This window comes from Saimiri boliviensis, chromosome 5, assembly GCF_048565385.1.
Source record: "Saimiri boliviensis isolate mSaiBol1 chromosome 5, mSaiBol1.pri, whole genome shotgun sequence".
Taxonomy (NCBI): domain Eukaryota; kingdom Metazoa; phylum Chordata; class Mammalia; order Primates; family Cebidae; genus Saimiri; species Saimiri boliviensis.
The window spans coordinates 140,159,725-140,174,580 of NC_133453.1; positions in this window are offsets into that span (position 1 = coordinate 140,159,725).

Here is a 14,856-nt window from a genome sequence, read left to right on the forward strand (position 1 = left end):
AAAGTGCATAAGGCAAACTAAGAAAAACTCTTTAGTGGGAGGGATGAAGGAAGAAAGCAATTGGTTCTCCTTCATGGTCCAAAACTTTGCTCATGATACTTCTTCCCCTAACAAGCTATTCTCTCTCTCTTTCTCTAGCCAATTCAAATGGCACCTGCTCTTAAGAGATTTTGTTTAATATATTTCTCAATTCAGTTAGCCAAGCTTTCTGTCCTATTCCTACAGTATGTCCTAAATGCAAGTAGTGCAGCCTTATTTCAGTGGCTTTTTCTCTTAATCTGTCATAGTAGTACATTATATTTATTGAGGATTTATCATGTGCTAGACATGTAAGTGTTTTACAATACCCAGAAGTATTATAATAAGTAGGCTGGGCATGGTGGCTCATACCTGTAATTCCAGCACTTTGGAATGCTAAGACAGGTGAATCACTTGAGGTCAGGAGTTTGAGAACAGCCTGGGTAATAAGGTGAAACCTCTTCTCTACTAAAAATACAAAAATTAGCTGGGTGTGGTGGTAGGCACCTGTAATCCCAGCTACTAGGGAGGCTGAGGCAGGAGAATTAGCTAAGCCCAGGAGGTGGAAGCTGCAGTGAGCTGAGATCAAGCCACTACACTCCAGCCACGGTGACAGAAAAGAAAGACTCCGTCTCAAAAGAAGAAAAAAAATCATTATAATGAGTAAAACTTTTATATTTTAGGTCTATATCTATAAATATCATACTTTGTATTATATTATTTTATAGTATTAATTATAAATATTGTATTACATTATCACCCCAACATTAATTGCAATCATGAGTCACTTAATGATTGGGAAACATTCTGAGACATGCATTGTTATGTAATTCTGTTGCCACTGTGTGAATAAAAAGTGTAGTTACACAAACCTAGATGGCATAGCCTGCAATATACCTAAGCTACTTGGTATAGCTTACTTCATCTAGGCTACAAATCTGTACAGCCTAATATTTGTACAAATTTGTGTAGATTTGTATATACATCTGTACAAATATTACTATACTGAATCCTGTAGGCAATGGTCATATCATGGTATTTGTGTATCTAAACACAGACAAAGTACAGTAAAAATACGGTCTTATCATCTAATGGGACCACTTTTTTTTTTTTTTGGAGACAGAGTCTGGCTTTTGTCACCCATGCTAGAGTGCAGTGGTGCGATCTCTGCTCACTGCAACCTCTGCCTCCCAGGTTCAAGCAATCTTCTGCCTCCTGAGTAGCTGAGATTACAGGTGGCCACCACCACACCTAGCTGTGTTTTTATTTTTATTTTTTTCAAATTCTATAGTGACATATATGCAGAAGATCCAAACTTTCATCCAATACTTCTCACTCCCAGGAAAACAGCAGAAACTCACGCAATAAAATGGAGGGTGGAATTACTAACTACCCTAGTTAAATTTTTACATCTACAAATAGATGTGTATGTGTATATATTTGCCAATGGCAAATAGATGAATTTTTCTGAAGTTAAGCTGGGGATGCAATTCTAGTGTATATGCAGGAAAGGAAGGGGCTAGAGGGATAGTGGAACCCGGTTATGATCCCTTGTCTCACTTTCTATCAATACTTAAGATCTTCAGTTAAATTTCTAACTCCTCTCTCAGTTGTATAAATATAAAGCCCCTTTATAATGAAGGTGGTCAAGAGAACTAATTATCCTATAAAGATACTGTCCTTCATAATAGACTTTATGAAATCATTATATTTTTCCAATGCAAGCTTATTTTCCAATACATCCACATAAAATTCAATCAATACAGATCGTATTGAATCTGAAAACTAGCCCCAAAATTATCCAAAATCAAGATAAGTGTTAGAGACAGATCAAGGGTAAAAAATGCAGCTGGGATCAGAAATCTCCACTGTGTACATTACTTGCGATGTTTGTTTTTGTTTGTTTGTTTTTGAGATTGAGTATCTCCCTGTTGCATAGGCTGGAGAGCAATGGCGTAATCTCTGCTCACTGCAACCTCAGCCTCCTGGGTTCAAAGGAATCTCCTGCTTCAGCCTCCAGAGTTGCTGAGAGCACAGGCTCCCACACCATGCTTAACCAATTTTTGTATTTTTAGTAAAGATGGGGTTTCACTGTGTTAGCTAGGCTGGTCTAAAACTCCTGACCTCTTGATACATCCACCTTGGACTCCCAAAGTGCTGGGATTACAGGCTGTAGCCACTGGTGATTTTTGTTTTTACGTAGCAAAAATTTTGTATTTTTTGCTGTATATTTTGAGTGGGCCAGTCACATGTCAGTGTCACTTAGTATGTGCTCAATAAATACTTGTTGAATAAAAGTCTGATGGATCAGATCTCTTCAAAAATGCTTTAAACTTGACTGCAAATTTAATGCAATAGACCATTCACAATCTAGATGCTATTGTTTCAAAAACTTCAATGACATTTTTTGTCTCCATAACTTACCAGTATTGAAAATAAAGTAACTCGAGACTGTTGTTAGTCTTCTGCAAATAAAGCAAGAAATACTATTGCTCATTGCACTATAATACATCAAAAATAGAGTTATATGACATGACATATTCTCTTCACCATGATGACCTCCCACCTTTACTGTGGTACTGTCATTTTTAGGCGACACCTGCTTTGCTTGCAACCAACAGCTCTCTGTGTGCTGTGCTGCAGCAGATGGCTTGAGGCATGATGTGTTAATGGCAGTGATTACTTTATGAATAGTGACAGCTGATCAGAGACATAATAAAACAATAGTGGCTGCCATCCTGGAAAAGGTGCTAAATAGAGGTGACATGCTTAGTGAGGTTTATTCCTCTCTCTTGAACCTCATTATCAATTCTAAAGGGACACAGGGGCCAGCCAGCAATGGCAGGCTCAGATGCATTGGAAAGAACCGAACCAGCTCAAAGATTTCCCTTTGAGTTAATTGGAGTCAGGGAGGGTGTTCAGCTTTTAATGTGCAAGCCATTTGGGTAAATGTGAATGTGTCTTCTCAACTTTACTCCTCATACACTATCCTCTGAGACTGTGGCCTGATACTCACCAATTTTAAGAAGTCTAGTTCCTATCACTCTTCTTTATGAATCACAGCCTTGAGCCAGGGTAGAAATCACTATAATAGAGTATGAGGAAATCAACTTGCGTGTCTCGTGAAATTACATTTCTAAAGACAAGTGGTTTTCTGAACACATTTCTAGCCGAAATTCATAACTCTATGAAAAGTTAATAGTGAAGGGAATAACAGTCAGGTTTCTGTTAAAGGTTATTCATTCATTCCACAAACTGGACACTGGAGAATGAAGCAAATAATGTGAAGTTCTTATCTTCAAGGTGCATAATCTCATAAGAAAGACATATGTAGACAGTTGTAATCCAGAGTGATGAGTCATGATTATCTTCCATATTGAATACAAGATTAGCCTGGGATTTGAGAAAACAAATATGTTTGGGGATGGCATCTTGCTCAGTCGCCCAGGATGGATGGTGGTGGCGTGATCTTGGCTCACTGCAACCTCCACTCTACCAGGTTCAAGCAATTCTCCTACCTTAGCCTCCAAGTAACTGGGACTATAGGCACGTGCCATCATGCCCAGCTAAATGTTGTAGTTTTAGCAGAGATGGGCCTCCACTCTACCAGGTTCAAGCAATTCTCCTACCTTAGCCTCCAAGTAGCTGGGACTACAGGCACGTGCCATCATGCCCAGCTAAATGTTGTAGTTTTAGCAGAGATGGGGTTTCACCATGTTGGCCAGGCTGGTCTTAAACTCCTAACCTCAAGTGATCCACTCACCTTGGCCTTCCAAAGTGCTGGGATTACAGGCATGAGCCACTGCACATGGCCTATATGTATATAAAATTACCTAATAAAAAAAACCTTTAATATTCCATTGAGTTTACCCAATCCTTGTGACTTATCCTGGATTACCAAGATAATGCTTAAACTATAGAGCTTTTTACTAATTCAAAAGAACATGAGGTCTTCCATCCACCATCTGTTCTGTTGAAGCTTCTGGTAGGTCTTTCTCTTGTTTTTAGTTCTTTGTTACTCATATGCAAAAACCTAATATACATGAGGGCATCTAAATAACCTAAAGCAAAAAATACTGTACACAAAATATTTTCCACTCCCTTTGATGGGGAGGGATGAGAAACATTCAAATGGATTTAAAGGCATATATACATCTTCTCTGCAGAATAAATGCGTACACCCATCTCCACTGGATTCCCCTGAGCTCGTGATCCACAGCCTGGAAAGGCCAGCTAGTATCCTGTGAAATGAATGGGCATCTCTTCTGTATGTGCAATATGCCACCAGTATTCTTTTTATAAGTCTCAGGACCAAAACTAAATGAGAATATTAGTATGACTTCATCCTGACCATTACGGTATCTTCCCAGAGTGACTATTAGATGATTACTGTATTATGTCTGCCCTGGAGACATTTGAAGGTCCTGATGTATTTCCGCAATTTTACTTAACCTAGTAATTAGTTTACACAGTTTTATGAAGATTTTACTGCTTTAAAGATGACAGTTTTTCTTCTCAAAATTCGTTCTGATAGCCAGTCACTTCATTCCATGGTTTATGAGAGACTGGATATACTGGTTAAAAGATCTTCATTTAAGAATATGGGAAAACATCCCCTTTCACTAACTCAATGTGGTTTGGTACATTCTCCCTTTTTTGTTAATTTTATTTTTTGGGCCTATATACCACGTGCGATTGTTTACAAGGCAAAGGGAAATGTAATTTATTACTTTTTTTGAAAACGCAGTCTACATATACAGCTGACTGTTATTAGGAATAACAGGAGTCTTGCATATAAAATGCAGGAAAGTAATTTAGTAACTTCCAAGGCTTTGAAAACTTTACACATACATCTGTAACAAATAACAAAAACACACTGGACCTGTTAATTCAACAAATAGATTATTAGTTGTGCACCTTCTCCGTTCCTTACACTGTCCTAGGCATTGAGGCGCAGCTGCAAAAACAAAATAAATTCCCTTCCTTCTTGAAATGGACACTCTAGAGAAGGGGAGAAACAATGAACAAAAATAAATAAATACAGAGGAAAGAATGAGGAAGGGATCAGAGAAAGCTCGGGGCAGGGGACATTCAGGAAGAGATCTGAACCAGGTGAGGGGATAGGTGGTGCAAAATGTGGAGAGGGGATGTTCTGGAAAGAGGGATGAGCTTGTTTGTGAAGGCCCTGCAGTGGAAAACTGCTGAAGAGCTCCAGGCAATGCAGTCCTCACATAATGCATATCTAAAATTGCCTTACAACCTGGCTTCATGGATTTATTGATATTAATAAATGAAAGCACCAAGTGGCTGATCCTGGGGAATTTCTGCATGATTTCAGGTACATATATGAGAGCATGTAAAATTTCTCAGACACAGCAGTGAAAAAGACACAGATAGAAAAAAATGGCCAGGCCTGGTGGCTCCCACCTGTGATCCCAGCATGTTAGACAGCCAAGGCAGAAGAATCATTTGAACTCAGAAGTTCGAAACCATTCTGGGCAACATGGCAAAACCCTGTCTTCCCTAAAATACAAAACTTAGCTGGGCACGGTAATGTGTGCCTGCAGTCCCAGCTTTTAGGAAGCTGAGGTGAGAGGATCATCTGAACCTGGGAGATGAAGGTTGCAGTGAGTCGAGATCCTGCCACTGCACTCCAGCCTGAGTGACAGGTTAGGACCCTGACTCCAATCAGTCAATCAATCAGTCAATAAAGAGCATATTTATACATGATTCCTTATGTACTCAAGAAAATGTTCTGTAATGTAGCTACTTTACTTAGCTACATTAGAGAACTTATCTTCTTCTCTTGGCTATTCCTCCACTAAGACAAAAAGTAGCAGAGCTGAAAGGATACTGCTTTGGCTTGTTGTTACTCACTTCTGACTCTGGAATTAAACCCAGTTTGCTTACTAAGAACCTCTCCTGACCACCAAGCAATGCAGTTCCAGGATCAGAGAGGTCATCCTCTTCCAATCTTTGACTTTCACCTGGAGTTGTAGATGACCCTTCAGGAAAACATGTGGTGAAAGTAGTTTTGCTCTGTGAGCCAACAGAAAATTGGCCTTTGAGAGGACTTTTAACAGGATTTTGTAAGCCATGAGCAGAACAGCACAGGTTCCGACCAGGCATGGAATTCAGAGTTGTAATAGAAAACATTTATTTGGATTCAGCTAAACATCCTAACACATGTTAGCATTTGCTGCCAATATGCTTCCTAATTAAGAACAACATAAAATCATAGGAAATCCTGCGTCCTGTCTTCATGCACTTCTCATGTATCTTTAGTGCCTTGGACTTCTTTCTCAAGCACATACATACTCACACACACAATACAGGTTGATTCAAAAGTCCTGTTTTGCCAACCATGAACTGTAGTGTCATTAACAAGATTAATGTACATTCCAGAAGGTACCACCAAACATTTCTTCTTCCTTCTTAAATAAATGCTGCTATTAAAAACTAATTCTAAAAATGCTAATAAGCCATCACCCAAATAAAAGGCCAGCAACATTTCATTGATAAAGTAGCGTCTGTAACTGATGTGAAACTTCAAATAGTTCATATATATATATATCTTATATATATAAGATATATATATATATGAACTTATATATATAAGATATATATAGCTTCTGTCTAGGATTGCCTGGACTATTGGTCATGTTCGGATGAACAGATTCAATGTGATAAAATATACAAGCATGACCAATAGTCCTTCAAGATGAAGGACAGATTAGGATCTGGTTTTCCTCTTAGCTTCTCCTTAAATCCATGCTAATTTCATTTGAAAATATTTAGAGATACATGTGTGATTCCCGACATGACAAACAAATGAACGTTACAGGATCACTGCACAGGTAAAAATATATTTGGTATTTCTAATTATGGCTAGAATTGTACAAGTTAATTTAGAATCCCCTGATTTATCAGTGACCCTACATAGCCAAACTAATTGTTTCTATTCCCCAACATCAGGCAAAAATTATTTTAAAAAAATTAAAAAGCAGAGGGAAACCAACCACTCAGGCACATTGTATGTTAAGTTTCTCCCCCTAGTTCCATTTGATTTCTTTTCTTTCATGCACTGAAGTAGACTCTGAAATGACACATAGAAATAAAACCTGGGTCTGAAAAGTTACCTTAAAACATTTTCCTCAAGACATTTTCATGATGTTCAAAATTATTAATTTTTTTCAAAAGAAACGCACATGCTCCTGTTGCTTCTTTCCTGAGCATAGCTTTGCATTCCTCTTCATCTTTTCCCCCTTCCAAATCTATTTATTGCTTGTTGTTCTTGGCTCTTTCTCACTTTCCATTTTTCATGATTAGTTCTTTATGATCGTGTGTTTCCTTTTCTTCTCCCCGCCATGGCTGCCAGCCCAGTTGTGCTCTCCAGGCCCTCGAGTTTCCCTTCACTAATGAAACAAGAGCTGCTTCCCTCCCTGGCTTTTGCCATCCAGCTGTTTCCTTTTTAAAATATAAAGTAATCTTTATTCAGTGAAGTTCCTGGGCAAACCTGACTCCTTTTGCAGAAGAGTTGATAATAACCTGAGGGATTAAAAAGGTTTTAGGAGGAACGCATATCTGGAAAACCTGGGAGTGGGTGGAAGGAGGGTAGGTAGAAAATGAAATTCATTTTTGAAAGATTCTGAGGAAAAAAACCAAAAAACATTTTCCTTAATGTTTTAATCCTCCTCAGCAGCTCATGTGGCAGCCTGGCCTTGAGCATTCTCCTGAAGTCCATCCACCCCTTCCCGGCAAATTTCACCTCCCACCTTGCCTGCTTAGCATTTCTTGGCCTCTGTGAAAGTAGCCTAGCTAACACCACAAACCTGGATTGTATATGATTAGGTGGTGAAAAGGTGCCAACCTGAAGTGCAGCCTGCCAAGTCAAGTCAATTTACTGTGATGCTTTGACTGTGCAAGCAGGTCTTAATCCCTCTTTAATCTCCTGTGTGCCCTTGACATCACTGAAATTACTGGCAAAGCTAATGTCATCAGATGAACCCTGGTCACTCTTTCAGAGAAGGTTCCCTGAACAAAACAACCTGTTTATTTCTTAAGCTTTCAAATCCCCCAAATATTTCAAGAAAAATGAATTAGCCCACAGCTATCATCTTACCAAAACAGAGTGGCTAATTCTTTCTCAGTATTATAACTGATAAGACCTCCTGTGACTTGGAATTTATATTCTACCCAAGCATCAGTTGAGCTTGTTATAGCTAAGACTAGATTGATTAGATAAAGGGGTTTCCTAGGAGCTCTAGCTGCTCTGAGTTTTAGGGAAAGTTTTTCTTCTGAGAATCCCTTTCTTCTCTGAAAACATTTGCTGTGTTATAAAATTTCCAATGGAATTATTTTTCACCAGAAAACTAGAGAAACAAAAGAAAAAAAAGGAAAGAGAATTAAAATAAAAAGTGTTTATCAGGTGATATAATCTCACCTGAAAATAATTATCAAGCAAGATAAAAATCAGCATCTCCATTGGACAGAAATGGGATTATAACAATCTGGTATATGGTGGTACCTCACCATTTACAAAACACTTTCTCACATATATAGAGAGAGAAAATAGAATATATCTCTCTATAATATATATCTCACGTACATTATATAGAAAATAGAAATATATATAGAAAATAGAAAATAAATAGAAGAAAGACCACACACACACACACACACACACACACAATCACTTGAACTTCATAGTAACCCATAAGGTAGGGAGATAGAAAGTTAGAGTTCTTTGATGACAAGCCTCAAATGTCCCAAAATAAAGATTTTCTTAGAACTCAGCTCAAATCAGAATGTATATCCTGAATACTAGCAGCATGGGGGTTCTCTTCTATGGGGACTTCTCTGAAAATTCTCCTGTCTTAGAAGGAAAAGAGCCTGTGAAGAGAGGTCTGATCTTGACTATCATATTTTATTCTCCTATCAATAAAAATAATTCCAGAATCTCCTCAGTAAGGATGAGCCACCCCATTTCCTGTCCTTATGCATGGTTTCAGACCTAGTGTCTATGAGCCCAGGAAGAATCCCATAGATGTGAGACCTACCATGAAACGAAGGCAGGAAGATCTTGGGTCCTGAAAAATAAAACCTGCTTGATTTTGATACAAATACCTGCCCCCCACCCCACCACGTGTTCCAGCTGGAATCATAGCTCAGAATTCTTCCTGTCCCCTGGTTTCCGTTGCCTGGCTGACCTTACAACATCATCTGTGCCTGCTCTTTCCCTCCCTGGCTCTGACTCCTAGCACATCTCATTGCAACCATTGGACTCTGAGACATTGTCCCCGAGGTAGATCCTGACCTCTGGATTCTGTTTGTCCCTCTGCCCTCCAGAGAAATGTTGGCATGAGGTTCCCTTTGGCCTTACCTGCCCACAGCTCCTCCCAATCTTGTCCTTGGGCCAGGAGCAGGGCAAGATATGAGTCCCAGGGACTGCGTACGCACAGCAGCTGTGCCCGAAGATTAAGCTATGAGAAGTCAGGCAGGCTGGGAAGAGTGAACTGCTAATCTCTCTAGTTGCACTCCAAACTTTGACCTCTGTAAATCCAACCAAGGAAAGTGTGGTGAGAGCTCTAAAACTTGGTCCCAGCAATTCCTCCTTGGAATTTATCAAGGGGAAAGAATGTAACAAAAAGATATTTCTCAATCATCTCTGTGTCATCAATGACAATATTTAATTTTCTGTTTTTACGTTGAGAATAATCCTTAAATACACTAATGTGTAATTTAAGATTGATCTTCCCAAAATTATTTTTAAAATGCCACTCCTCATTGTTACTAGGTCATTCTTCATTAGCAACAAGAAAAAAATAGAGAAGGGCTTGATACATGAACACAGATGGATTTCGCATGAAGCTAATAAAGCTTGAGCTTCAACTCTTATGCAGATTCCTTCCAATGTTTTGGGAGGGACCCTAGCAATTTTGTTTCACTTTTATTCTATATATATATATTCTATATATGTATATATTATTCTATATATATTATTATTCTATATATATATTATTCTATATTATTCTATATCTATTATATAGATATAGAATAAAAAATTTATTCTCTCTATATATATTCTATGTATATGTATATATAGAATAAATTTGCTTTTAAATATATATATATATATTTAAAAGCCCTAAAAATTGTATACTCTTCAGGCCCCACAAAACCTGGACCCCTCCCCCAGCAAGTAAATTATGGATTCATGCCAAGTGAAGGTCAAATGATGATCCAGCATACTGTGTGGACCAAAGCTTTACAGTAGTTTAAATAAAGAAAAGTGTTTTAAAAAAAAACCTGTCTTATACATCACAAGGAAATATAGGTATACTAAAATCAAAACATCATCAGCATACCAGTTGAAACAACATTAATGCCCTGAGTGGCAATTTGATGTCAGCAAACCATCGTCCATCACATTAAGTCAGTGTTGTTAATTTGAATGTTGAGTTTGTCATTTTGTTTCAATTCAATCTGTAAATTCGTATGGGATTTGCAATTGTTTAAGAACCATAAATTTCAGGAATATATGCCTACTTTCAAGTTTGCATATCGTCTAGGAATATTAGACTATGAAATGATTTAAATTCAGAAGAAGGAAAGAAGGAAGGAAGGAAGGAAGGGAGGAAGGGAGAAAGAAGGGAAGGAGGGAGGGAGGGATGGAAGAGGGGAGGAAAGGAGGAAGAAAAAAGGGAAGGAGAGAAGGAGGGAGGGAAGGAGGGAATAAAGGAAAGAAGAAAGGAAGGAAGAAAGGAAGGAAGGAAAGAAGGAGGGAAGGAGGGAGAGAAGGAAGGGAGGAAGGAAGGAGAAGGGAGGGAGAGAAGGAAGGAAAGAAGGAAGGAGGGAAGGAAGGAAAGTAGAAAGGAGGGAAGAAAGGAAGGAAGGGAAGGAGGCGGGGAGGAAGGGAGGGAAGAAAGAAGAGAATTCCATCAAGAACCCCCCCATGACAACAACGTTCTAGCCCCGGAATCCAAGATTTTTCAGCCGCCTCTAGGTCTAACTTTTGAAATCTAGCCTAATCTATCTTCAATGCTGTACAATAAGACTTTTCCCAAGCAGGAGAATTTATTTATTCAACAAATATTTCTGATGCAATTTTGTGTGCAGAGCACTATGCTTTAGTCTGTGAAATTTGGTTTATTATTTGCTTTAGCTGCCAAGAAGGATGAGAGGGAGAACACACATTCTCAAGGTAAAAACACGCATATCTAAATAAAAATAATCTCATTTATGTAATCATTACAAATGTTTATAGCAGTTCAGATAATATGTGAAGGCTGGTAAGGTCCTCAAGATTATGTTTTTCTTTAAGATTAAAATAATTTTGGGATTTTTTGCCACATTAGTCCCAGAAAATGTTTCATCTTCTGTATTCCAATTGCCATGCTCTTGAACCAACTCCCTCCACAGTTTAACTTCAGAGCTACTCTGGGGAAACAAACTAATTTTTAATATTGGGCTAAGCAAAACATAATTAGGAAGGTAAATTTCTTGGGGGGAAAGTCATACAGGATATTCCCAAGCCAATTTATATGATTTTGCAACAACCATTGTTTGAGTTTTCCACTGTATCTCTCCCCTTTACAGGTAATCATGAGTTGCTTGTAATTAAATAATCTCAGGTAACTGACAACAAGATCATCCCCCTAAGAATTGCTTCCCAGGTCTTGTAACAAGCCTAGATTTTTATATCTACCACCATTTTTGCTGCTCTGCTTCAAACATGAGCAGATATAAGAACTTCTCTCTTTGATCTGGGAGGGAGAAATATTCTGATTTATATCTACAACTACCTCTGGACTCAACAGCTGAATTTTGCTTCCTTGACCACTCCATCCCATCCCTAAATGAATCGACCCAGAAATGAATGGACCCAGGACATTGGGCTACTTTGAATCATTGATTCAAAGAACAGAAAAGCTCTACAGTACCTGAGCAATGGTCTTGTCCAACTAGTTCCAAAGAGATTCAATAAGATTGTAAGTACTCCTTTGGCTACTGTGAGAACAGCCTTGTTAGGCCCTCCATACCTGAATGTTTATTCAGATATCAAATTTAGAAATAAACATTCAGGTATGGAGGAAAGGAAGAAATTCCTTCTTTTGAATATCTTCTTTATAAAAGGTATTAGCCTAACAACTATATCATTCAAGGAAATATACTTCATATACTGTTTCTTTTTTCAGAAAGAACACAGATCAATCAATCTTCTCAGGGACGCAATTCTTGATTCCCACCTATTTCAATAAGGGAATAGGTATGAAAAGGAAAAATTATGTTGCACTAAAATGCCCTGGGATTTTAAACTCCACTCAGAGAAGAAGAATTCTATGTTTAGATTTGGTCAAATTATTTATCCTTTTATAAGTCAACAATTTCCATTTGGGATCATTGGCTGCCATCTACCTGTTTACCCAGGCTTTAAATTCAAAGATGCAAAATCGAACAGGCCTTAGGTTTACCATACAAAATGAGAGAAAAATGACCACTGAGAGCTAGTTATATGACACTCAGTTCTAACCTACTGTTTTGTTTCCTGACACAGGTCTATCTCCCAAATGTCTGCTCCACACCCATAACCCCATATCTAGGACATGAGCAGAGACAAATCTCCAGGAATTATAATAAATAAAAGGAGTTTTTTTTAATAAAAGAAAAAAAGAGTAAAGCTACATTTCCAGGAAACCTGAATGTAAATTACAATGTAAATGAGAGTTTCTCATTATTCCTTTTTTAAGGATATCACTCCACTTAAATTGTAGATTTAGATGTAGATGTTACACACACACACACACACACACACACACACACACGTACACGAGTATGGACATGATGGGAGGGAGACGTATTTCATTCCTTTCTCCTAGAAGGTCAAAGTGCTCTAATATAAGAATTTAAATCATAAAATGCTGGTGCAGCAGAGAAGAGTATAGGAGGTATAGTGTACAAGCAACTAAAGTGAGGAGAGAAAGAGAACAAAATTCAAATCTGCTTCAATCACTTAGCAGCTATGTGATCTTGGGCAAGACCCTCTTGTTATTGGCTGCTGAGAGCACAGTTGTCAACACTAAGTGGCTTAATACAAGTAAAGCACTGTGTTTGGTATATAGTAGGTACTCAATAAATGACAGATAGTTTATTATCACTATTACCATATGGGGGGGTCTGGGGTATACCTGATTAGCTAACATATTAAGGCTCTGTCTGCTCCACTTCAAAATAAAGGTTTGTGAGGTGCAACAGGTGGCCATCAATAGGCTGTTGTATCTTCATGATACTTTGCAACTGTTTTGAGTTATTTTTCCTAAACAGATTCTTTTTTAAGGCCTAGTTACCATCTCCCTAACCCGCCCTCCCACTGGACCCCCTCTCCACACACACAATTCACCATTTAATTGCCTTGTTGATTTAGCTTCCTGGAGACAGAGCCATGGAGCTAAATATAGCTCTGTCCTTCCCAACAAGCAACCCTTTAGAGGAGCTAAATTGCCTTGCTTTTTTACTCCTTCCGAAAACCTGATCTCAAGCTTTATAAAAGAGAAAAACTAAAGGCCTTCTACCATAGAATGTTTAGCAATTGACATGTTGTCTGTTGCTTGAGAGGTTTTGTGTACCGGCACTTAATCCTTGTTTCAGTGACAACCCCTGTAGGGAAATTTGAGTCCTGTACACGAGTTCATTTATTTCTGAGCCAAGATAATTCTAGGATTACCACTTAGAAAATGGGGAGAACAGACTTTTGCACAGTTACCAGCCAGATGGTATTGAACAAAAGGGGCATATAGACTACCTTTTTGGTGACAAGGTTAGGGATAGGTATTGTGGTTAAATCCCATTAGCAAGAACATTCCACTCATTAGGTGAATACCAGTATGTGAACCAAGAAGCCTTCCTCTTCCCCACCCCGCCCCACCTCCATTTCTTCTTCTCCTCCTTAATGGCATGCTCCTTCAATACAGGGGATTCCTTGCCCAGGAAATGACTCTCCAGAGTAAATCACAGAGTACTCTCATGTCAAGTCGCTCCAAATCCAGTGCGCATTGCCTAGGACACATGCCATTCTCCAAAAATCTACCAGCATACACGATTCATAAGCCGACTGTCTCTTATTTCTTGGGTGACCTTTAGGGTTCATAAAGTATTCCTTTGTGTTAAAGCAAACACAAACAATTCTGCGAGCATAGTTCAAGAATTTAAAGATTCTATTAATCTGATGTCTTGTTATTGAGAAGAGGAAACAGGAGTGCCTTTGTTTCCTGAATGACCACGGGCTTCTAAAAAGTGGCCCACAGTGTTGGTGTTTGCATCTCAAGTTGCAGGCAGCTCTGTATGGAGTGGGACTTCAGTGTAACTAATTCCCAGACATTAAAAGGGGTAGGGAAGGAACAGAAAGCTGGGCAAAGCCGAAGCAGGTGGCAGCATGGCAAACCAAAGAAGCCCTGCTCCTGGATCTCCCTGCATTCCAAAGAGCAGTTTAAAATAATGATTGGTAAATGTAGATTTCACTGCACAACATATGCATGTAAGAAACCTGCACTTGTACCCTCTAAATGTGTAAAAATAAAAATTACATTTAAAAAATCCAGATCGAAGGATTGCTTGTAAATACTACCTTGGAACAGCAGTTCATGAGACATTTCACAGTGTCCTCCCTCACTCTGGATATTCACATGAAAGAATACATTTTATTTGATAGGTCAAAATGGGAAAGATAAATAAATAAGTGTTTCAAAACTAAAGGTCCTAAGCAGAACATAGCAAATGGGAAAACACAGACACACACACACACACACACACATACACACAGCTGAACAACAACATGCAATC